At 36.1% G+C, this 26,364-nt stretch overlaps 1 long non-coding RNA gene across 4 annotated transcripts in view; it reads left to right on the top strand.

Moving 5' to 3' along the window:
* LOC119231774 (uncharacterized) overlaps positions 1-26,364 on the top strand; it is a 187,102-nt gene that overhangs the window by 43,395 nt on the left and 117,343 nt on the right. The window contains exon 4 of one of the 4 annotated variants that reach the window (XR_008549654.1): positions 14,339-14,360. The exons of the other annotated variants lie outside the window; for them this stretch is intronic. This is a non-coding gene — a long non-coding RNA (uncharacterized LOC119231774). Of the gene's footprint in view, positions 1-14,338; positions 14,361-26,364 lie in introns of those variants that run through there. 4 annotated transcript variants of the gene reach the window in all.

Raw genomic sequence — 26,364 nt, forward strand, 5'->3', positions numbered from 1 at the left:
ACTGGCAATGCTCACAGAGCAGGGAAAGGTGCTGGCCACCTCCAAAGAGGGCAGTTCTGACTGGGGAGCCTGCAGGGACTCCAAGCACCTCCAGCCCCTGAGGATGCTGCATCTATAGAAGAACTCTGCTTCCTCTGCTGTTCCCTCCAGGCTCAAAGTCCTCGCCAGCCCAGCCCACAGGTCCCCAGGAGGCTTCACAGGCAGACAGGTTAACCCTTTCTTGGAAGAATCTGGTCTGGGTGGCTCTCCACTGAAGATCCCTGCCTACACATGAGGGACTTCATAGCTTCCTCCGCCTGTGTGGCAGCACTGATTCACAGAAGCCCCACAGAAGTGACAGAAGTCTTCCAGCTTCTGCTGCTCTCTGTTCGCTAGCACCACTCTCAAATCCCCCCAAAGACACAAGCTCTCAAAGCAACCCTGATTATAAAAGAGGGAGAACCATTGTTATTACACTCCCAGAAATCAAGCTATACTACAAAACTGTAGATATCAAAACACTTTGGTACTGGAATGAAAATAAACACAGATCAATGCAGTAGACTTGAGGTCCAGAAATAAAATCACACTTATATAGACAGTTAATCTGTGATAAAGGAACCAAAAGTATACACTGTATAAAGGAAGATCTCTTCAACAAATGGAGTTGAGAAAACTGGACAGCATATGCAAAAGAATGAATTTAGACCACCATTTCATACCATATACAAAAATTAACTCAAAATGCATAAAAGACTTGGATGCAAGACATGATACCAAAAAGTACATGAAAAAATGTAGGCAAAACACTCAGTGACATTGACATCTAGGATATCTTTGGGAAGTGCACCCCAATAGCAAAGGAAGCAAAACCAAAAATAAACAAATGAAACTACATTAAACTATCATTAAAACATAAAGACACCTTACAGAATGGGAGAAAAATTTGCTCATCATCCATCTGATAAGAACCAAGATCTACAAAAATTCACTCAACACAATAGCAACAACAACAAAACCAAAAACAAATTTTAAAAAAAGACCATAGAGCTAAATAGGCACTTTTTAAAAGAACACATACAGATGACCAATAGGCACATACGAAAGGTTAATCATCACTTATCATCAGGGAATGCAAATCAAAACCACAAGGGAGATACCATCTCACCATGTAAAAATGGCCCACATCAAAGGGACCAGAAACAATTAAAAGTTGGTGAGAATGTGGAGTAAAAGGAACTCTTATCTGCTGTTAGTGCAGCCTCTCTGGAAAGTGGTATGGAGATTACTTATGAAAATAAATAGGGAAATCCCATCTGATCCAGCAATATCTCTGCTAGTTATTCACCCCCCAAATATGAAAAGACTTATGTACACCTGTCTTTATAGCAACACTGTCCACAGTTGCCCACTCGTGGAACCAATCAAAATGCTCATAACAAAGGAATGAATAAAGAATTCATTCCTTTGTTATGAGCATTTTGATTGGTTCCATGACTTGGCAACTGTGGACAGTGTTGCTGTTGATACTACACATCAATCAAAAAAGATGAAATAGTGCCTTTTGGGACAATGGATAGGTCTTGAGGTGATTATGCTAAGTCAGAAAGTGAATAGTTTCACTTATCTGGAAAAATAAATAACTGAAAAAATACGTTGGCAAAATATAGCAAAACAAATCTTGACTTAGTGAAAAAAATTACTGGATTTCTAGTTATCTCATGGAACATGGGGTAGGATGGAGTAAATGGGGGAGGGAAGTAGAAAGGGTATTTGCAGGGGTGGTTTTGTGAAGAGTGAATGGAACTTGTGCATATAAGGAGGAATAGAAATGTAACCCCCAGACAATAATTATAGTAATTAAAATGAAATCCAAAGTCCAGAAAATGGGAAAAATAATTTGAATATTTATGTAATGGTGATTTCCCTTAAGGTTAATTGTGTCTCTATAATGATGAGCATTGGGAGGAGCCCAGCTTTATGATAAAAATTATTCTTTTAAAATCAACATTGTAGAATAATGTGCAATAAAGTGCACCAGCTTTGGGTGTGCATTTAGTGACCTGCAAGTGTTCACAATTGTGTGACCACTGTCTTAACCAAGACCATCCTATCATCCTAAGAAGATATCTTATACAGCTTTGTAGTCAGTCTCTCTCTAGCAGTCATGCGCCTGACCTCAGTCAGTTACTGGTTTATTTTCTGTTACTACAGATTGATTTTGAATTATGTAGACTTTCATATAAGTTGAATGAAATAGTATACACTTTCTTGTGTCTGGTTTTTTGTTTCAGCATAATATGATTAATATTCATCTGTTGTTTCATAAATCAGAACTTTATTCTTTTTCACTGCTGAGAATTATTCATTGTATGTATGTGCCATAATTTGTTTTTATATTCTATTACTGATGGACTTTGGTGTTGTTTTCAGTTTTAGGCTATTATACATAAAACTTTTGTGACCATTCTTGTATAAGTCATCACATGGGTATATGTTTTTATTTTTTTTTTTTGGATAAATATGTAGAAATGGAATTGCTGGTTAAAGATTCTCTTTAAATTTTCTTTGCTGTATTTGTTTTGTTTATTTTGCTTGTTTATATTGTGATTTGGTATATTTTAGCCTCAAATAAATGCCTCTTTATTTGTAATACAGTCATTTTATCAAAGCCCTTCTGGTACAAAGGAACCATTGTCTAATTTTCTTTTATCTTAGTTGATGTTTAACTTGTTAAACCCTGGCAGTCACATAGACTCACTGCAATTTCTTTTGTAGTGCTGTCTATATTTCTGGAAACTTTTCTCAATTTATAAGGAGAAAAAAGAAAACACTCTCTTAGAAAGAAGAGAACTGGAGACAGTGGGACAATTAAATCTGGACCATTAGCATAAATGGAGTGAAAGGTATGGTTGTGCAAAAAGAGTAAGATGCACACAGAGGAAGGAACCTTAAATCTCTTGCATAAACACCAAAGTATGTACTTAGCAAAGAACAAACTTCAGTCACTCATCTTCAAGATCTTTCCATCTTTTAAAATAGAAACATCTTACTTACCTTGCATTTTTTAGAAACTCTTAGAAGTGAACATTTTCACATATATAGTACTTTCTGATGAAAAGAAAACAGATATGGAACACATTATTTTGGCAGTTAGGACTCTTTCTATATCAGTATGCCCCAAATTGTTTCTTTTCTATAAAGCGTATATATATATATATATGTATATGCATTTATTATATATATGCATATATATGTATATATATGCATTTTTTCTTTTCCTAAATCAGATATAAACTAGTCGATCTACTGTAATATCTTGAAAGCATCCTATTACATGGTGTTCTCATTAGTTTGTTTGGTTAAAATTAAGTAACTCAAATTCCCTATCATTCCCTGAAAGCCCCCTTCATTTTTTACAGTAATGTGCTGATTCATATCCTTTGCCCTTTATTGATATTATTATTGTCTTAGCACCAACTCTCTCCTCAACTCTACATAACCTTTCCTCTTCTTTGGACAATGATCTATGTGGGTAGAAATTTAAATTATCAAGAGAATCCAGTTGGTAACATATGTATCTGTAGATTGACAGGCATATGAAAGGCTGTCTATCTTTTGTCCACTACTTGTTATCAGGATGGAGAAAGAATTCTAGTGGTTCTGATCTGGCCACTTCGCCCTTTCCTCTAACTATAAACCATGAGTAGGAGAGTCTAAGAGAATGTTGGGTATGGCAGGCAAAGTAAATGATATGTCCACTAGGAATATCCACTTTTTGTAAGTAATGGAAAATCTGCCTTGTTAGACAGCAGTCATCTAATACTTCCTTGGAGTCCAGTAGACCAAGGATAGCAAACTAGGTAGTTAGTCAAAGCTCAAACTTCTCAGTCATTTGAAAGAATAATCTTTCAATTTAAGTTGAAAATAAAATTGGCTATATTGCCAATGACCTGCTAACTGATTTTACTTAAGAATGATTAATGCTAGGTAGATGAAACATAAAGAGTAAGCAAAGAGGTGAGTCATATTAAGGGATAATATCTCGCAATCTTCAATAGTCTTGAAGAATATTTCTCAATTTGATTATTGTCTGCTGATGTGCCATCACCCTATTCTATATTTTTGGATCCAAGCCATGAACCTGAAGCCTGTATTTTGACTAGGCTAATGTGTCATAATACTTGGATTTAATGGAAGCCAGCTATCAGCTTTGAGTTACTTTGTCTTTAACTCATCAGGGTGTAAATGGGCTTCAAGGTAATTTTTAATCTATATGTAAATTAGCTATTTCTATAAAGCTGTAGTTTGAATTTGAGTATGTGCAGAAAAGAAGAGTGGATGCAAGCAATATTTTGAGAATAATGTCAAAAAGAGACTGTACAAGTGATACATGACATTAAATGTATTTGAATATAGGTTATATTAAGACACTTTCAGTGAAATTATTGTCATTGAAAATTTCCTGGGGCTGATAATGCATGAAGTAATATGTAGAACAGAGAACAAAAATAGGATTTTATTGTAAGTTGTTAAACTATGTTAAAGGTCACATAGTTTTCCATTCAGGAGCTTCCATTTGGCAGATTTTATATAAAACTTGATAGTATTGTGTTTTTTCTGAGTTCATTTTTTTACTCATAGTATAAAGTGACTTAAATTCAAAGTGATTAAAAATTCTTGTTTTTTTCTGTTACAAAAGTAACATGCTTTATGGGGGAATCTACATAGATGTGAATTCCAATTCCAGATCGGAATCTAGATTTATAAGTAAATATACTTGCTTTCTTCTGTATATATCTGGAGTGTAACATGCTAAAAGCGATGATGCTCGTTTTTTCCCAATGTTAGACAGAATAAAATCTCTGCATTAACATTTCATCTCCTAATCTTCTAATCATTTATTTCTTTTTAAAGGAATAATGTAACACAGGGAAATGTTCTGAAGGGTACTAATAAAAATTACAGGTATTCAACATTTATTCTTAAGTTCAGTGAGTATGTCTCCAGAATCAGTTGATAACATAAGGAATAGAACAGAAAGCATGGGATTATCCATGGGTTATTATGGGTACCTTTTCTATTCTCTAATAGTTTAGTTAAAACAAAGGTGTAAAATTATGTTAAGGATTGTGTCTACTACCAAAATTAAGTGGTAGCTAATAGAATCTAGGCCACACTAACTCTTTTAGTTACAACTCACTTTGCCTCAATGTGATTTGAATTTATTTCTAGAGGAGAAGTAATCCATTTCTTAATGACTTGAATTATTGTCATTAGGATTGCTCCAGATAACATACAAATCATTGTCATTAAGATCTATGCTAAACACCCTTAGGAAAAGAGAACTTCTCTACCTATCAGGTTACTATTTTTATTTTCCAGAGATGTTAAATACTTTGGTTCTTTGTTTTTTTTTAAATATTTTTTATTTATATCTTTTACATCATTGTGTATTTCATAAAATTTATCACCATAGTCCCTTGTGCTATTCTCTCCCCTGTTTTGATCCCTTTTCTTCCCCTCCCTCACAGAATGTCTCTTATTTATGGTTGTCTGCTAGTTTTGTTTTATATTATTTTTATTATTATCATCATCATTATTATTGTTATTTTTTTCCTGATCCCTTATTCGGTTTCCCTATATTCCTCCTATAAGTGAAACCATTCGATATTTTTCTTTTTCCTTCTGGCTTATTTCACTGAGCTTAATCCCTTCAAGCTCCATTCATTGTGCTACAAATGGCATGAGTTTATCTTTTTTGATTGCTGAATAGTATTCCATTGTGTATATACCATATCTTCTTGATCCAGTCATCTATTGTTGAGCATTTGGGTGGTTTCCATATCTTACCTATTGTGAATAGTGCTGCAATAAACATAGGGTGCAGTATCTTTTTCAATTAATGTTTTTGTCTCCTTCGGGTAGATTTGTATTCTTGGAATTGCTGGGTCATATGGTAGCTCCATTTTTAGTAGATTGAGGAACCTCCATGCAGCTTTCCATAGTGGTTGGACCAGTTTGCATTCCCACCAGCAGTGAAGGAGAGTTCCTTTTTCTCCATATACTCACAAACATTTGTTGTTGCCTGCTTTTTAAATGTGTACCATTCTCACTGGTGTACGGTGGTATCTCACTGTGGTTTTGGTTTGCATTTCCCTGATTATAAATGATGTTAAATATTTTTTCACATACCTGTCATCCATTTGCATTTTCTCTTTGGAGAACTGTCTTTTAGTTCTTCTGCCCATTTTTTGACTGAATTGTTTACTTTGTTTTTGTTAAGCCTGTGAGCTCTTTGTAGATTTTTGTGATAAGTCCCTTATCAGTTGTATGGTTCTTTAAATATTAACTCAAGGAATTTTTTAAAATCTGACTTTATTTGTATTTATATAACCCCCTGGAGCTTAACTACTGTGCTGGATGGTTCTCACTGTGAAGTGACTCTCATGCAATTCTATTCTTGCTGGGAAATGATTTTATTGCATAAGAAAATGAATGAGCAGAGACCAGTGAGCTGTGTCTCTTGATAGACTATAATTTACAGACTGTGGTGTCAAAGGAGATTTGAGATTTGTAGTAATAGTTGATGATTGCAATATTCGACAATTCTGTGGCAGCAATGAGCCATATCATGTGCAATCTCATTCCACCATGCTTTGCACATGTCAGTTTAGCTGGCATAGTCATATGCAGAAAGTTTTAATGGGCACAGGAAATATTGGCTTGAGATTATTGTCTTGGTACTGAATGTTTTATTAAGTACTGATGACGTTGAAATAATTTTTCTCCATTTTGCAAAAGGGCAATTATATCCCAAGACCTGTCTTGAAGGACAGGTCTCTCCAAGATATATAGAATAGGTGTCCCCCAGATGTGTTCCTGTGGCATATAGATTACCTTGAGGTGAGGTTGGTGGAAGCCCTGTAGGCTCATGAGAAACTTTTATTACTCTTAATTACCTAGAAGAATGAAAATTAGGTATATTATGAAAAATTAGAATTTTTACCAGGAAAGAACAATTCTATTAGGGAAACCTATCTATATGGCAGGGCAAACATCTAATTACAGAGCATCTAGTCTTTGTCATATGAGTCACCCTCCTCTTATCACATGAGTCCCCCTTCTCTCTCTTTGAAACCTTGGGTCCTTATTCCATTCCTTAGCTTTGTGTATATACACACACACCTCCCTTCCATTTTGCCCCATTGTCTGTGTAACTCACATCTATATAGATTCCTCATACATATATAATGAAAGTTGTTTCTTCTGTTAATTTGTTTGATGTTAATTTTATTGCTGGATCAGTCTGAGAAGAACCAAGAAGGGTAAGGGAAAATTTCCTCTCTTTCCTCACACTATTAAAGGACTGATAGAATAGGAATGTTTACAATTGCCTCTATTGAAGACTATGTGATATCTACCATCAATATCTTCTGATGACATTTCTTTAATAATAGGATAAATATGTTTTCTGCTAACTTGTATACTATTTTAAAGTCCTTTATTATTTAGACTCAAAAGAGTTTGGTGTAAATTTGGTTATCTTCTGAAAAGGCACTTCATGCTCACAAATTTTGGAAGATAGCTTGGTTATTTTGGCAACCACATTCTTTTACAGGACATTTGTTGAGGCAGTTCCCCCAGGAAACAATGGTATCAGTGGTAGGCAGAATTTTGGCCTCTGTGAACCTTGTCCTCTGATGGCATGTTGTGATTATTTTATGTTTAATGGCAAAAAGGACTTTGAAGATGAAGTTAACGTTAGGCTCTTAAAATAGGGAGATTAACTTCAATTAGCCAGGATGGTTCAGTCTAATCACATGAGCTCTGAAAAGTAGAAAATTTTGTGGAGAACTTGCTGGAATCAACAGTAAGTTAGAGTCAGGCAAAATTAAAGTGTGAAAATGACTCTACTACCTTTGCCCAAGGGAATATCTCAAAAAAAATGAGAAAGGACGTGGGTAGTTGTTAGCAAAATCTGCTCCTGCTCCAGCAAAGAAATGGGAATCTCAGTCCTACAGCTGCAAGGAACTGAATTCAGCCAACAACCTGAATGAGTTTACCAGCAGATATTTTTTTGCTAGCATCTTGAAATAAGAAATGTAATGCTGCTAACACTTTGATTTTGGCATTGTGACACCCTAGAAAAGAACTCAGTTCAGCCCAGCTATACTTAGACCTTTAGAAACCATGAGATAATACTTTTGCATTGTTTTAACTATTGAGTTTGTGGTAATTTGTTACAGCATCATTGTTAGGATAGTAACACAATGCCATTCCTTGAGAGGTCCTCAGATGCAGCTCTAGGATTTCCACTGTTCAGATTCCATTTGCTTTTCTGGGTCTTGTATTACTCACCATACAAATTCAATTCTCTTTAACTCCTCAATCATGCTATGCCTCCTTATATCACCTTACTCATTATAACCTCCACTAACAACTTGTAACTTCTATTATACATACAAAAGTCCTGTAAATCCTATAGTAACCTATATTTTTTATGAAGGTATGAATCATGATTGGGGAAATCACTCATTTGATCTAAATAAACTATATCTTTGGAAAAATGACTGCATTTTATCAGAACCTATTGTCAAAATATATTGTCTCCTCCCCACCATTTCATGCTCTGTTGTCAACCTCTTTCCCCCTAAGCAATTGACTTTCAGTAGTCTGCAATTTAGATTTAGAAAACAGAAATTTATCATATGAAACCATAAATGTTAGGCTACTTCAAGGTTGTCATTAACAAACTCCAACACTACTTACTCAATAGAGAATTGCCTCTCCTAGGTCCACTTTAGCTCAGAGAGCAAATCAACTCATTTATTTACTCAGAAATTTGCTTTTGGAGTTAGAGGGAAAGAATATGAGTTTATAGCTGAGTTAACTGTGGCTATGAGAGCCTTCTCCATTAATTGCTGGCCTTTGCAAGAAATGTGCTCTGTCCATTATTTCTGTTTTCTTTGCCAATTTGTGAAAACACCCGGAGGTTTAATAATGCCTTTGCATTTTGAAATAAATAAGCAGGGCAGCTAATTAAGGATACATACATATAAATCAAAATTATTTTCCACATTTGTGCTTGTGAAAAAAAATCTACAGAGAATTTGTAAAATTTCCACAAAAATGGTTATATTGTTGGGAAGTTCACTGGACTGAAGAATGGCTATGCATTTTCTTGGCTTTGAGTATCAACTCCATCACTTACTGGCTATGCGTGCATGAATAAGTAACTTAGCCTCATTAGCCTTCAGTTTTCTCATCTTGACCTTGTTAACATACATCTTGAGACTGGCACCATTCTCTTGAGTGGTCATCAGTGGTCGTGCTTTCACCAAGGTCTCAACTCCATATATAGGTCATTATACATAAAACATTAAGTTAATGTATTTCTCAGATCTTTCTTTTTTCCCTCAGCATGGTTAAAGATTTCTATACTGTTCAAAAAGCATAAAAATGATGACCTGAAATGGCGAGAGGGGGACATGGTGAAGAAAACTTAGATGAAGGCAGGATATATATGGAAGATGTCCAATATAATCTCATGGAACAATTAATCTATAAATGTCACTGACATTTGCCTCTAGAGTCAAATTATTTTGAAAAGATGTTAAATATCATTTTAAAATGCTTTGTTTTTCACACACCATCTATGATATGTTAATCTACCTTTCAAATCAGATCTCAGACTTGAATCTGAAGTTAGCATCTGAGAATAGAAATTGAACTTCTATGTGCTGTGTTTATCATTCTAGCAGGGCATGTCAAGACAGGTCTGGGCATAAAGGGACTTATTATTTCACAGCTTCTGAAGATCCCAGAGAGAAAAATATCTTCTTAAATGGTGTAGTAATATTTTTTCCTTTGATAGAAACTTAAATTGGAGAAAAATTCCGTTTGTTAAAACCTACCTTTTTCTCCTGCTTGGATATCAGCCCTGCCAGCGGCAATGCAGAAATTTGTTCTTTATCTCAGTAGAGGACATTATGCTGATCATTTTAGCTAAAAAAAGTTTCATTGTCTTCTAAATAATAGTTTGTCAGACAAAAACATATTATTTTCCCTTTAAAAATAACTTGAAATATGAATAACCTCAGGTGAGTTTTTCCTGACTGGCAGAAAACACATTTTAAACTGTTTGCAAACAATGAAATTCTTTATTTTTTTTTTTTTTATAAATTTTATTGTTATATTCCCCATACAATTGCAGCCCCCCATTCTGACCCCAATCCCTCCCCTCCCGCCCCCGCCCCCCTAAAAGTGTCTCTGGTTCATAGTTTTTTGTTGATTTTGATTTTCACTTTCTTATAGTTATTCATTTTCCTGGTCCCTTATTTAAGTTTTCTAGATTCCTGCTATGAGTGAGACCATCCGGTATTTTTCTTTTTCTTTTTGGCTTATTTCGCTGAGCATGATCCCTTCCAGCGCCATCCATGTTGCTGCAAATTGCATGTGTTTATCTTTTTTGAATGCTGAGTAATATTCCATGGTATATATGTACCACATCTTCTTGATCCAGTCATCTATTTTTGGGCATTTGGGTTGTTTCCAAAGCTTAGCTATTGTAAACAGTGCTGCTATAAACATAGGGGTGCAGGTGTTCTTTGGAATTGATGTTTCTGTGTCCTTTGGGTAAATACCTAGGAGTGGAATTGCTGGATCATATGGAAGCTCTATGTTTAGTAGGTCCAGAAATCTCCACACAGCTCTCCACAGTGGTTGGACCAGTTTGCACTCCCACCAACAGTGCAGAAGAGTTCCTTTTTCTCCACACCCTCGCCAGCATTTGTTGTAAACAATGAAATTCTTTAATATAAGGTGGAGAAACTTTTCATCCCAAAAGTATTGATCTTAGAATCAAAAGTCATAAAACCCCAGAATTACCTGAAATCCTCTATTTCCTTCACCCCGAACAACCAGTGTCCTAAGTTCTTCATCTTCTTCCACTTTCCCATCAATTCAATCTATTCCATCTCTCCAACCCTACACCCATTCATCTAGACCTTTACTGATCTTCTTGTTTACAACATTGGTCACCTCCTGTCCCAGGTCACCTCCCCACCCAGTTATTTTGATACGAGCTATCTGAAATGAATCTGATGAGGTTACTCCCCTCTTGAAAACATACTGACTTCCATTGTTTAAAGAATAAAGTCCATACTGCTTACTTCACCATGCCAGGGTCGTATCACCTAGCCATTTCTATTTTTTCAGCACAACTTCAAACACCCCCCCCCAACTTAGCCTCAAAGGCTGAGTACTCACCCCAGAAACAACATGACATTTCCAGAATGCACCAGGTTGGTAAATTCTCTACTGTCTTGATTATCCTCTCCTATCCCCATTTTCCTTATAAACATTGATCTTCTAGCCAAAGCTCACTGCTAACTCTCTGCCTTTCCTGCCCTACCCACATGGAACTAACCTCTCCCTCCTTAAGTCTCTTCTATATTCTATAGAAACTTCTGGACATAACAGCTGTCATATTTTACTGCATTTGTTCACATGGCCATTTTCCATTTCCCAGACTTAATCTAATTGAGATAAAGACTGCATCTTATCTAGAAAATAGTAAAGTGCTTGGCATTTAGCCTGCACTTACCACATGTTTGTGGAAAGAAGGAAGGAATGGAAGACCTAAGATGGGGTCTTGTGTTTACCTGGTATACAAACTCAGGTAAGCTGTAATTTCTCTGTGTTTAATTTTACTCACTGTATATTGACAGCAATGTTGTCAACTCTTTCCATTGCACTTAGAATAAAATCCTTCATACATAACCTGTTAGCATCAGCCCTACACACCAGCTGCCTATGCTTTCCTTTGTGATCTCAATTCAGGTTTCCATCTTGTTCCTTCCCAATATTCTTGAGGAATTTGTTTCCAGAATTCATGAAGCTATTTTCACACAGCTCCCACTCCACTTGCACACATATTTATACTTGCTGATTCCTCTGAACAGGAGGCTCTGCCCCAAACTTTGCCAGGGCTCCCTGCTTCTCATCAAATGTCACCCCCTTAGATACAAAGAACATACCTGAACATCATAAAGGCCATCTATGACAAGCCCACAGCCAATATCATTCTCAATGGTGAAAAGCTGAAAGCATTCCCATTAAGATCTGGAACAAGAGAAGGATGTCCACTTTCACCACTGCTTTTCAACTTAATACTGGGAGTCCTAGCCAGAGCAATAAGACAAGAGAAAGACATACAAGGAATACAAATAGGCAAGGAAGAAGAAGTCAAACTATCACTATTTGCGGATGATATGATAATATACATAGAGAACCCCAAAAACTCCACAGAAAAACTAATTAAACTCATCAATCAGTTTAGTAAAGTGGCAGGATACAAAATCAACGAACAAAAATCAGTAGCCTTCCTATACACAAACAATAAATCTGAAGAAGAAGAAATCAAGAAAACCATTACTTTTATTATTGAAACAAAAAAAATCAAATACTTGGGAATAAACCTAACAAAAAAAGTAAAGGACCTATACAAAGAAAACTATAAAACACTGTTAAAAGAAATAGAAGTAGACACAAAGAAATGGAAAGACATCCCCTGCTCATGGATCGGAAGAATTAACATTATCAAAATGGCCATCCTACCAAAAGCAATTTACAGATTCAATGCTATTCCAATTAAAATTTCAATGTCATTCTTCAAAGAAATAGAAAAAAATATTGATGGAATTCATATGGAGCCACCAAAAACCTCGAATAGCCAAAACCCTCCTGAAAAAAAAAAAAAGAAGGGAATGGAGGCATCACTCTCCCAGATTTCAAACTGTACTACAAAGCCATAATCGTCAAAACTGCATGGTATTGGAACCAGAACAGACACATGGAGCAATGTAACCGAATAGAAAACCCAGAAATAAACCCACAGATCTATGATCAACTAATCTTTGACAAAGGAGCAAAGAATATGCACTGGAGCAAAGAAAGTTTGTTCAATAAATGGTGCTGGGAAAACTGGGTCGCTACATGCAAAAGAATGAAGCTTGACTACTACCTAACACCATGCACAAAAACCAACTCAAAATGGATTAAAGAACTAAACATAAGACCTGAAACCATAAAATATATATAAGGAAATATAGGCAAAACACTACATGACATGCACCTCAAAGACATCTTTACAGACACATCACCCAAAGCAGTGATAGTGAAGGCAAAGATAAACAGCTGGGACTACATCAAATTAAAGAGCTTCTGCATAGCAAAAGAGACAATAACAAAAACAAAGAGAAACCCCACCGACTGGGAGAAAATTTTTGCACCCAACACTAATGATAAAGGACTGATTACAAAAATCTACAAAGAGCTGATGAGACTCAACAAAAACAAAGAAAATAATCCAGTCAAAAAATGGGCAGAAGAGCTAAAAAGAAACTTCTCTGAAGAGGAAATATAAATGGCCACAGGCATATGAAAAAATGTTTAGTGTCACCTGCAATCAGGGAAATGCAAATCAAAACTACAATGAGATACCATCTCACACCAGTGAGAATGGCACTTATTAAAAAAAAAAGCAACAACAAATGTTGGCAAGGATGTGGAGAGAAAGGAACTCTCCTGCACTGCTGGTGGGAGTGCAAACTGGTCCAACCACTATGGAGAGCTGTGTGGAGATTCCTCAGCCTACTAAAGATAGAGCTTCCATATGATCCAGCAATTCCACTCCTAGGTATTTACCCAAAGGACACAGAAACATCAATTCCAAAGAGCACCTGCACCCCTATGTTTATAGCAGCACAATTTACAATAGCTAAGCTTTGGGAAGAACCCAAATGCCCAAAAATAGATGACTGGATCAAGAAGATGTGGTACATATACACAGTGGAATATTACTCAGTAATCAAAAAAGATAAACACATGCAATTTGCAGCAACATGGATGGAGCTGGAAGGGATCATGCTCAGTGAAATAAGCCAGAAAGAAAAAGAAAAATACCGGATGGTCTCACTCATAACAGGAATATAGAAAACCTAAATATGGACCAGGGAAAAGAATAATTATAAGAAAGGAAAAAAATCAAAATCAACAAACAACTATGAACCAGAGACACTCTTTGGGGGGGAGAAGGAGGGATTGGGGTCAAAATCGGGGTTGCAATTGTATGGGGAATATAAAAATAAAATAAAATAAAAATAATTTAAAAAGTCCCCCCCTTAAAGAGAACTTAATTAGCCTCAGCTTCTTCATGTTATGCCTGATTGCATATTTTTTTATTTTATTCTTGTTTCTTTATCTTTATAACTCCATACTTTGTACTTATTTTTATGTATTTGTTCACTTTTTTTTTTCTTTCTGGTTGTATTCCCTACTGTGATGTCAACTCTAGGGCAAAGATCAGATCATCTTATTCCCTGTTTCATGTCTAGCACTTGACATACAGCAAGCTCTCTGTAAGTATTTGTTGATAGATATATGAGCTAATCTCAAAGGGTGGCTTTGAAGATCAGGTACAATATGTGAGTGAAATTTATAAACCAAAAGCATTATGCAAATGTAAAGCATAGTTGTTATCATAACCAGAAAAAAGCATACAGGAACCTGGGAAACTATGTACCAGTTTCCTTTGTCAAAGAAAGGTATTTCTAAACACATTGTCTGCTATAAGCCGACTAGAACAGTGGTGATGAAAATTATGTTATTACTTTTAATTAAAGAGGCAGGTGATTTGGACTCTGGGACCCAAGGGCCAGCCAAGGGAAATGTCTCTTGGGGAAGATGACTCTTCCCTATATTTGTTTTATTTTTAGTGGGAAAAAGACTCTTCAGTCCAGACAATTAGAATGTATTGGGCTAGCAGGTAAAACACACTGGTGCGGGACAGTAATAGAAAGTGAGAGACAGACTTTGCTTTCCTTCATAGTTTTTCAAGCAACATGCCTTTTCTGTACCTTATTTCCACTCTGCACCCCAGTTGTCTTATTTGTGATAATGCTTATTTATTAAGGTTGTAAAAGATGAGTCAAGACATGTGGAGCGTTGAAACAGTGCCTAGCTTGTAGTTAACTCTTTATAAGTACTATTTTTATGGACATCAGTTCATCATTTCTTATAAATATGGATCAGATTTATAGCTCCTCATTTTTTTCCATCGAGGAGATTAGGAAGAGTAAGGCAGATCCTTAGAATGTCACCTTTATATCAAACTTATTTCCCTGAATATGATCAGAACTCAGACATTTTAGGGTACTTCTATTTATCAGATTTTATCAGATCAATACATTCTTACCTTCATCCTTTGCACTTATGGCTCTTGTATTAGTAGCAGCAAGATGATTTATCTTTGGATTATTTTGCCTGGGACTCAAGGGCTCTATTGATAATTAGCTCATGTTTTATATATGGAGATATATTTATTAATTCATATTATTCCTATGAGTATATTATATATATATCAGTTTACAACTTTTTAAAAATTTTTCAACTTCAGAAATGTTGCAAAGATAGTACAGTTAATTCTTGTCTTCTTATATACTTTTCCCTAAACTTAGAAATCAATATGGCCCAATAATAACTAAAGTGTAGACTTTACATGAATTTAACCATTATTTCTACTGTTCCAGGATCCTGTCCAAGATCCTATATTGCATTTAGTTATCATATTTCCTTAGTCTCCTTTAGTCTGCAACTGTTTTTCTGTCTTTCCTTGTCTTTAATAAGCTTCATACCTTTAAAAAAAATACCGATTAGTTGTTATTCTGAAGAATTTCCCTCTGGCTGTGTGGTTTTGTGTTGTTTTCATATAGTTAGATTGAGATTATGCATTATTGAGGAGAATAACAGAACTGATGAGCCCTTCTCTGTGAAAGACAGCAGAAGGGATGTGATATGATGGTGTGAAGTTTGTTTACTTGGTTAAGTAAACTATCCAAGTAAGTTGCCTAGTACACACTGGTACTACTGTGAATTATATTGTCATTTGCAATCAGATAATATATTGGGGAGAAATACTTTGATACTATGCAAATAGATTGTTTCTCCTCAAACTTTTACCCATTTGTTGTAGCATTGCTTTATTTATTTATTTATTTTTTTAATTTACCCTGGAGCATTTTTTTAAAAGATTTATTTATTTATTTATACAAGCACAGGATACAGTCAGAAGCGCAGGAGGGTGAGAGAATTCACCAGAGCCAGAGAGGAGAGCAGAACAGGCAGAAGGACCGAAGTACACTGCTGAGGGGAGCAGCAGGTAGCAGGAGAGGTCTGCGCGCCATGTGGGACCCTCGCTGGTGGCCCGGGATCTAACGGGTGCTGCAGAGGCTGCAGGCAGCTTTGCAGCCCAGCGCTCAACCGCAGCGCCACCAGGGGAGGCCCTACTTGTTGTAGCATTTATCTTTAAATCTTACCAGCAATAATTTGTGGTATTTTAATAATTATTTCCACTCCCTCATTTCCCCCAATATTTGTTAATTGGAATTCATGTAAAGAAAGTGCTGCCTTTTATCCATTTCCTTAATCAATTATTTATCTGTATCAGAATAGAATAATATATATTATATTGCTTTATGGGCTGTAATGCAATGCTGTTATTATTTTATTAATTTTTTTTTCATTTTTGGTTGTTGTGTGCTTTTTCAAGTTGGGTCCTATGTCCTTCTTATATGTGCTTCCCCCCTCCCGCCCCCGCATCCTTCTTTGTTATTTAGAATTACAAGATGCCCCAAACTCATCTTGTATTTTCCCTGCCCCAGTCTTGGAATCAGCCACTTCTCTAGGAACTCTTCTGGTCCCTTTTTATTGGAGAATGGATTTTAGACAGTAAGATCTAGGAGTTAGTTGTGTTCCTTACCTCTTGGATGTCATTGATTTTCCTTCTATTCTTATTTATAACTTCTTTTCTGAACATGAGAAACTTGGTCCTTATTATCTCTGTATTTGCTTATTTTGTTCAGCCCTAGGATAAAGATAAAATGGTTTCAGAATTGCTAGCCCATTCATCTGTAAGAAACTTACTGACTAGAATACAGTATTATTTCACAAATTAAAAAAAAAATCATGATACCTTTTCTACTAGCTCATACACACTAACTGAGTGATGATCATAATTATAATTATTGGATTTCATTTTCTTCAAGGGGAGGAAAACCTTTACAAAAGTATTCCTATACACATATTAGAAGGAGCTTCACCTTCACCATTCTATTTCCTAAAATTTATTATTATTATTATTATTTTTACATTTTAAAAGGACAGGTTTATTAGGAAAAGGAGAAAGGAAGATAGAGGCAGCTGCATAGTCACAGGTGGGCAGGAGAGTCTTTTTATCTGGTAAACATTGTTGGAAGTTAAGATTAGAAATATTGTATTTAATGCCAGGTTTATTGTCTGTGTGATCATGCTTGACTGTTTTGAAAAGTATATAGTGCTAATTGTCATGCTATTTGTTTAGCTGTTAAAGTCAAGGATAATAACATCCTTCCCAGAATGTGAAGATATTAATCTGCTCTAGGGAGGCCACGATAGCCATGCAGAATGATGCCTGAACTAGGACAATTCCCACTTTGCTTGGTGTGCAAAGTGTGCATGCATGCACACATATGTTCAGGCATACCCACAGACACATGTGGCCTAAACCATTTTTCAAATCACTTGCTTTTCATCTATGTAATGGAAGAAATGTGTTCTTAAAAGTTGCTCTCCTTTAAATACCCAAGAATTTGGAGGAAGGAACCTTGTTAATGTGTGTGTGAGGGCGTGGGGTTACCTAAAGTATTTTATAATTTTCTTTTGCAGTTGGATTCAAGAATAGTTAAGTGAGTTACTCAAGACAGTAAATTACCTTATAGTCACATCATATATGTTGATACTAAATGATATTATACAGTTTGAGCCCTTATTTTATTACTCTTGACTCTGAATAGCTTTTAGTTATTTCAAATGTGTTTCTAAAGGGTAAAACAATTTCTGTCCTTAAAGAGGGAAACTTTAAGAATGTTAAGAATGTGTTCCAAGAATTATTATAATTCCAAATAGAACTGTCCCTGCCCCCAGACTGCTCTTTGCAAGATTTGAAGCAGTTACAGGATTTTAAAAATAACTGGTTGTCAAAAACTCATCCTGTGTCCAAGGATATACATTCACTAGTAGTTGTTTTGCTTAGAATCACACCATGAATATAGAGGAAATCTCAAAGGGATGCAGAGTACTTAAGATCCTTGACAACATTTGTATGAGTTGGTTAAGGATCCTGTATTCTTTCTTCAGTTTCACATTTAGAGAAATGGTAATCCCAAAAGAATAAAAACACATGCTTCTAATAGCAAGTGGTATCTGGCACTCCCCTGGCAGTCAAACATTCATTTTTAATCTGATATTTAGCAGTTATATTTATAAAAGTCAAGGTTTACCAGATTTTATATGTACAGTTTTAAAATGGGATAAAACATATGTTGTAAGAGGTCAGGCTTTTAATAACCCAATACAGTGACTCTTAATTCTTAATAAAAAGTATAAAAAATGAAAGAATCTAGCCTATAATTATTCTGCCAGGTCATGAGGTATAAGCAGGTAATTTTAGAATGTTCTAAAACTGTACTTAAAGCCATAGATTGCATTAAGTCAGGGCAGTAATTTTTCAGGTCTCCTATGGTAGGATTTATTTTTTCGATATAGAAATGTTCAAGTCATGATGCAAAAAATTATTGTGTTATAGGTTAGACTTCTCTCTATGCCCTCCAAGTTGTTTACTTTCATCTTCCCATGTATGTGTGCATGTTCACACACAGAGAGACACATACACACAAACACACATCGCTCAGTACATGCAAATTAAAGTTAAGTGTAGACATAATTGGTCACCTGTGCCTTACAATTTGGATTTTAGAAAAAAAACCTTCCCTATTTTTCTTCTTTTGAGAAAACTAGAGAACTATATTAGCACATTTATTGGCCTCATGCATTGTCTTTTATTGGCCTCATGCATTGTCTTTTATTGGCCTCATGCATTGTCTTTCTTCCCTTGCATATAAACCTTGTAGTCTTGCCAACATTTTCTAATATCTACATGTCAAATGCAGATTACAAGCCCCCTGGGCTGGATTCACACTGGCCTCTTGGCTTTTTACAGAACCTTACATAGCCTTGTCACTAGCTTCATGTTAAAGCAAATAATGCTAGCCTCCTTAGTAAGGCCTTTGCTCTGAAAACCGAGGAAATTCAACCACAATAAACATGCTGAGAATAAAATCAGGCACTGCTGTAATTATTAGGTCAGAGGTAGGTAAGCACAATTATTTCTCTACTGAACAAAGACAGGTGGTGTGTAGCTGGCTCTGCAGTGAGAGGGCAAGGTGAGTGAGGGCTGGGGATGCTCAATCTATAAGCCCACATGCGTTCAACGCCCACATACCACCTCCTATATATTTCCCCCCTCTAAGCTATTCTTTATCTTTGTTTTTAAAAGCAGTCCTAAATTGTTTAGCATTTTTTTCTTTCTCACACTTCTTTCTGTGCTTACAGGCAAGGACAGTAAATTAAGCATATCTGAGGATTTAATGCTCAAAATCACCTTGGATAATTGGCTTAAGGGGTTGAACCACACTTTCCCTCCATCTCTTAGTCTTAATGCTATTTCTCCTCTGAGGGTACATCTGTCAATAATTGATGGCGCTTTCTTGGGTAAATGAGCTGTTGCTTGGGACACTGTAAATCATATTTGGAATCAAGTTTATTTTCAAGCTGCTTTTAAAGTCTCTATGCTGTGCTAACCGAATAGGAAATGCTAAATGTTCAAGGGAGTAATGCAAGCCCTCAAGTGCTAAAGGCATGAGCTGGACTTAAGAAAACAAATGGAATTTATACCCTCTGAGAAAACAAGAACACATATGTTTTATCAGAAAAACAAGAAGGTTGGCCAGCGCCTTACAGAAGGAAATTGCTTGAGTACCTACTGCATGTTAGCCATTTTGACCCATAACTTACTCAGGATGCCTGAGACTCTTCACCACAGCCTCACCTGATAGGTGTTCTGATGACTTTTCTAAAATGAAGAAACTGAGGCTTAAAAGTTGATAGCTTCCTTTTACAGGCATTGAGTAAGTGGTAGACTTGAAATTGGAATCACCTATTCTGTGAAGACCTTGCTCTTCTCCCTCAATCAAAGGTCAGACATATTCTGTGTCATGTTCGATGGCATGCTGGTGTTTTTCCTATTTTTTTAGCAATTGATTTGAATGTCTTAGTTAAGATTTCAAAGGCAAAATTAAGAGTTGCAGGTATTTTAGCATGGGACAGATGGGAATGTAAAAGACGTAAAATCATTTTTAGGGCCTCCCTGGTGGCACAAGGGGTTAAGCAACACACTGTGAATCAATCCACAGCCTCTGCACATGAGTTTGATCCCCGGCCAGGTAGCAACCCACATGGTGCAGTAGACCTCTCCTGTCTTGCCCGCTGCTCCCCTCAACAGTGTATTTCATCAGCCTGCCTGTTCTGTTCCCCACTCTGTTGCTGGTGAATCCTCTCCCTGCCCACCCCCATCTCTGGCCTTACCACAGCTCTTGTATAAATAAATAAAAAAATCTTAAAAAAAAAATAAAACCATTTTTAAAAGCACTTACAGAACAATTATTTATATATAATGATTTATTAAGTTATAGTTTCTGCCCTTGAGTTTTAGTTATTCACAATATTCACTGCTGCTAATTTTCAAACTTTACATTGAAAAAAATCTATTTTTTTTTCTTTCTTAACTGTTAGGGCAGGTATACACTATATTTGAAAGCATGAAATGGCTGATATGAGATCAGCATTATCAAATGACTCATGTTGATTGAAATAAGTTGTTTCCAGCATATCTCTTTGCTTGTCATTCTTTTCCTCCTCTACCCTCCTATTTTTCTTTCCTTTATTCCAGCAGACCTTTATTAGATAGCACCTATATATATAAATCAATGAAATGTGATCTTCAGAGGCTCTCAGTCCAGCATCTAACTAAATACACACTTCCCTGTGATCAGCACTATGTCAAGTCCGCCTTTTCCTTCCCTGGCATCACATCACTACAAACCCTGGGGGAGTCTGGGGGAGGAGACATCCTGTGTGTCTGGTAAGGTCTGGTAAAGTTTCTCAGTGAATGGTTAACTACTGACAGTATGGGTAAATCCATTTCCACATTTCCCTATTTTTTTTTTTTTTTTGGTTTCTAATTACTTTCACGTCAGCCTATATTCTCTTGTCAATAAATAGGATGTTCCTCTGCTGAAATCCCGAGAACTTTCTATATCTCATATTCTCTCACCCTAGCTACACCATCCTTTTTTTTTTTATTTCACAAAGAACGAAAATCTGTAGACGAACTGTCTCCCTAATTCTCTGTTTTACCTTTCTTCCTATATGTCCTTCATGCCCCCCTTCTTCAGTCTCTTTCTTATTCTTCCCTCTTCCCCCCATCATTTTACGAAAGTAGGGACAAGAAGGTTAAATTAATTATGGGGGGCCTGAGGAGAATGTATGGAGAAAGTTGAGAAGAAAACAAAGTTGAAAATCCGCACTTTAATAATTTAATCTTTCCCTCCTCTTTACTGAATCTTCAGCTTTTCTATAACATTCTCAAATCTGGTTTTCAATTTTTTTGGCCTGGAGGAGGAGCAACTAGTTTCTAAGTAGGACTTAAAGGGGCAATTTTTTTTTCGTAATGACAAGATTGCACTTGACAATGCTAGTTAGGGTTGTGCTATTAATGTCACTTGCCACAGCTGACCTATTTTTTGAGGATTCTGTTTTTTGGATGCAGCCCATCTCTCTGACATTTTTAGAACAGTAGCTCCTACAAGCACTCTTCCTGTAGCAGACCAGATCTGCAGCACACTGAAGTATATGGGTTCATTTGCTATAAATTAAAATGAGGATAAAATTACAGAGAAAGATTGAAATGAAAATTGCAAGAACCTACTCTCTGTCCAGCCACATACCTTATCATGTCCCTCTTTCCCTGCGGGGCTGTTTGTCTTTCTTAAATCTAGATAGTGGACCCACAATGTCCTTGCAGGTCTGGGGCAGGAGGAACATGTTTCAGAGCTGTCTGTGGGCAGTCAAGAAGTGTATACAGTGCACATACTCCTTGGAATCAGACTTTCTGGTTCAATTTCTGGTTCTACCATTTACTGTTTGTGATCTTCAACAAATGACTAATATTGTCAGCCCTTTTTTTTTAAATCTGCAAATGGAACAAATAAAACTATCTTTGTCCTATGGTTGTGTGAGGATTAAAAGAGACAACAATAACTGTATCTAACCCATGATAATGATAACACTTAGCATTTATTGTAGGTATTGAAGTATCTATAGAAATCAGTGATGAGAGTTATGACCTTGAATGAAGGCAAGCTTTTCTTGATTCACCTGTATTTCGGTGTTTGTCCAGGTGAATTTATATAGCTTCATTTAGGGTTTTTGCTTTTCTTATAATATCACTACATAGTCATAACAACTGTCATTAATTCAAACCCTTAGGTAACTGTTTTACCTTAAATAGCTCATTTGATTCTCTTCAGAATTCTTAGAGGCAGGGGACAATAGCTTCATAACAAAGATGATACTAGTGAGGCTTAGAATTCTTAGATAGTATATGAGAATTCACACCTAGGTTTAATGACCTAGACTCTAACACCTAGACTAACACCTAGGTTTACTGGCTATACCATATGCTACACCTAATGCTACATGAGTCCCCCTTTTATGAATTCTTAATGTGTACTTTAAAGTATTACAGCACTTAGTAATTTTAACATTGAAATCATCACCATCGTTAGTGTCACATTTATTGAACACACTTGCTGGTTGAAAAACCTTTTATGGGCATTATCTCACTGAATTTCATGAGAATTCTATTAGATAGCTCCATCTATGATACAATTCCTAATTTTTAGACAAGGAAAATGAGATTCAGAGAGGTTAAATGACATGCCTGAAGCCACAAAGATGTTGGAAACAGGATTCAAATATTCTCAGCCTGGAGACCAATTGATTATTCACTACATTTGACATCTGCTTTAGTCCTGTGCTCTCAATTCCAATGTGTGGTAGCCCCTAGAGTTAGTCACATAGTATCTAACCACTTAATGAAGTGAGTTTTGCTGATGGGGTCATTCAGTGGATGTTTTAAATATCTGTATTGGGCTTGACATTAAGGATGATACAAACATAGGTCAATTTTAACCCTCACCTGACTATCCTCAGAGGGACATATCAAGCCCTCCAGTCCATAAAGAGTGTTTTGCTGCCCCTCTGGCCTGTTGAATGAGGAATGGGGAGTTATTGACTGCTAATCAATACCAGGGAACAAATCAATGGGTGGGTGTCCAATACCTTGAATTGAAGACATTAGGGTTCTACAACTCTATTCCTAGCCGTCAGTGGAATTCATTGGTCCCATTTACCATAACTACATATGAGAGGAGTGTCTGCTATTTGGTTCTTCCATGTCTGAAGAGAAATGAATGCAACGAGATCATTAGCCACAAGGATAAAGAGACAAGAAAAAGTACAATGTAACCTGGTTTCTGCATGTAAAATCAACATAATCATAGCAGCTGCTTGAGTGTTTTTGAATGTCAGCCACTGCTCAAAACACCTTTTCTATTTAGCTTATTTAACCATCACAGCAACCCTATGACATTGGAATAGTTGTCTTCAGATTATTGTAAATGTATAAATAGTCTTAGAGCGATTAAAGAATGTGTCCAAGTTTACACAGATTCCAGAGTCATCACTCAGTTGGCCTGACATCAGTGGCAAGATTCTAACCACTTCACTGTAGTGTCTCTGGTAGATTGGAGAATATGGTGGGTAATTTCTCTTTACAGATCTTGATGGGGAGGGGAAAGGAAAGGCAACAGAAAGAGAAAGAAGCCATCTAATATTTGTTGAGCTCCAAGCACTGTGAAGTGACTTTATAGATATAATACTCATTTAAATAAGAATTATTTCTTCATTTTATTAATAAGAAAACTGAGCTTCAGAGGCTACGTACCTTTCTCTTTCTCTAAATTTTGTTGGCAAGTGTAGCACTTGGATTTGGGTCAGTCTGTGCTGCTAATGCCTTGAAGAAGGTTTTAAAAAGGTTCTTCCTTACTCTTCTACACTGTTGGTGGGAGTGCAAATTGGTCCAACCACTATGGAGAGCTGTGTGGAGATTTCTGGACCTACTAAACAGAGCTTCCATATGATCCAGCAATTCCACTCCTAGGTATTTACCCAAAGGACATAGAAACATCAATTCCAAAGAACACCTGCACCCCTATGTTTATAGCAGCACTATTTACAATAGGTAAGCTTTGGAAACAGCCCAAATGCCCAAAAATAGATGACTGGATCAAGAAGATGTGGTACATATATACCATGGAATATTACTCAGCATTCAAAAAAGATAAACACATGCAATTTGCAGCAACATGGATGGTGCTGGAAGAGATCATGCTCAGCGAAATAAGCCAAAAAGAAAAAGAAAAATACCGGATGGTCTCACTCATAGCAGGAATCTAGAAAACTTAAATAAGGGACCAGGAAAATGAATAACTATAAGAAAGTGAAAATCAAAATCAACAAAAAACTATGAACCAGAGACACTTTTTGGGGGGTGGGGGGCGGGAGGGGAGGGATTGGGGTCAGAATGGGGGGTTTGCAATTGTATGGGGGAATATAAAAATAAAATTTATTATTTAAAAAAAATAAAAATAAAAAGGTTCTTCCTTTTGTTGCACAAAATACCTATGATCTATGGAAACATTTAAATATATGTTGATTTCCTTTTGATTAGAAATTTATGTTCTGGAACCCTACTTTTTTAATTAATATTTTATTTTATATAATTGTTACATCATTTTTCATTTTTGCACAATGTATGCATTATCATTTTGGTTATATTCCCCATACAATTGTACACCCCCCTTATTTTGACCCTAGTCCTTCCTCTCTCCCTCCCTGCCACCGTAGTGTGTCTCTGGTTTATAGTTGCTTGTTGATTTTGATTTTTACTTTGTATTAATTAGTCTTTTTCCTGGTCCCTCATTTAGGTTTTCTAAATTCCTGCTATGAGTGAGACCATCTGGTATTTTTCTTTTTCTTTCTGACTTATTTTGCTGAGCATGATCCCTTCTAGCTCCATCCATGTTGCTGCAAACTGCATGTGTTTATCTTTTTTGATTGCTGAGTAATACTCCATTGTGTATATGTACCACATCTTCTTGATCCAATCATCTATTTTTGGGCATTTAGGTTGTTTCCATAGCTTAGCTATTGTAAATAGTGCTGCTATAAACATAGGGATGCAGGTGCCCTTTGGAATTAATGTTTCTGTGTCCTTTGGGTAAATACCTAGGAGTGGAATTGCTAGATCATATGGAAGCTCTATGTTTAGTAGTTCAAGAAATCTCCACACAGCTCTCCATAGTGGTTGGACCAGTTTGCACTCCCACCAGCAATGCAGGAGAGTTCCTTTTTCTCCACAACCTCACCAACATTTGTTGTTGCTATTTTTTTTAATATGTGCCATTCTCACTGGTTTAAGATGGTATCTCATGGTAGTTTTGATTTGCATTTCCCTGATTACAAGTGATGTTGAAAATTTTTTCATATGTCTGTTGGCCATTTACAATGGAACCCTACTTTTATAGGTTTAATTAACTCAGTGTATTTGCTACAAAAAGATTTAGTGAAAATGAATGATATGGTAAAGCAGAAGATAGCACTCACTGGCTCAAGGTTGGCGGGTGTGTGCTTTTTAGAATTTTGTGTCCTGTTATTAACTCTTTCATCTTATCTTAGTGGAAAAGTGAGAAGGCCACTTTCTCTTCATGGGATTTAGTTTCCACAGAATTGTGGAATGAGATGGCCTCAATGTACTTTACAACCATAGAACTCTGTGATAGTTATAAGGTCAAAATGCAGAGTTTGAGCTGTGGAAAGATCCTTGAGAAGATCATTTCCATCTCCCATTCCCTCCACATCTTTGAAAATCTAATCCAGGCCCTCATCTCTCTTGTATTATTCTTTAAAATATTTATTTATGTACATATTTTACATCTTTGTTCATTTTTATAGAATGTTCTCTTTCTCCTCTCAGGTGTAGTCCCCATAAAATCCCCACCATCAATTCACCTATGAACCATCACCACAGTGCCTTGTGCTCTTCCCTCCCTTATCTCTCTTGGATTCTTACTTCATTTTTGGAGTTTGTAGATTTCCAGTCTTTTCCCAACACTCTTAAGAAGCATCTGATTTGAAACATTTTTGTATTACAAATGACTAAATAACTCATTGAAAAAATGATGAAATTCATGAAATTCTTATTTGGCTAATGACCTCTCATAAAGAGATTTAAAACTATCATGAGTATTGGATTTGGGTCATTAG

This window comes from Talpa occidentalis, unplaced genomic scaffold, assembly GCF_014898055.3.
Source record: "Talpa occidentalis isolate TD23 unplaced genomic scaffold, MPIMG_talOcc4v2.1 talOcc4.7, whole genome shotgun sequence".
NCBI lineage: Eukaryota > Metazoa > Chordata > Mammalia > Eulipotyphla > Talpidae > Talpa > Talpa occidentalis.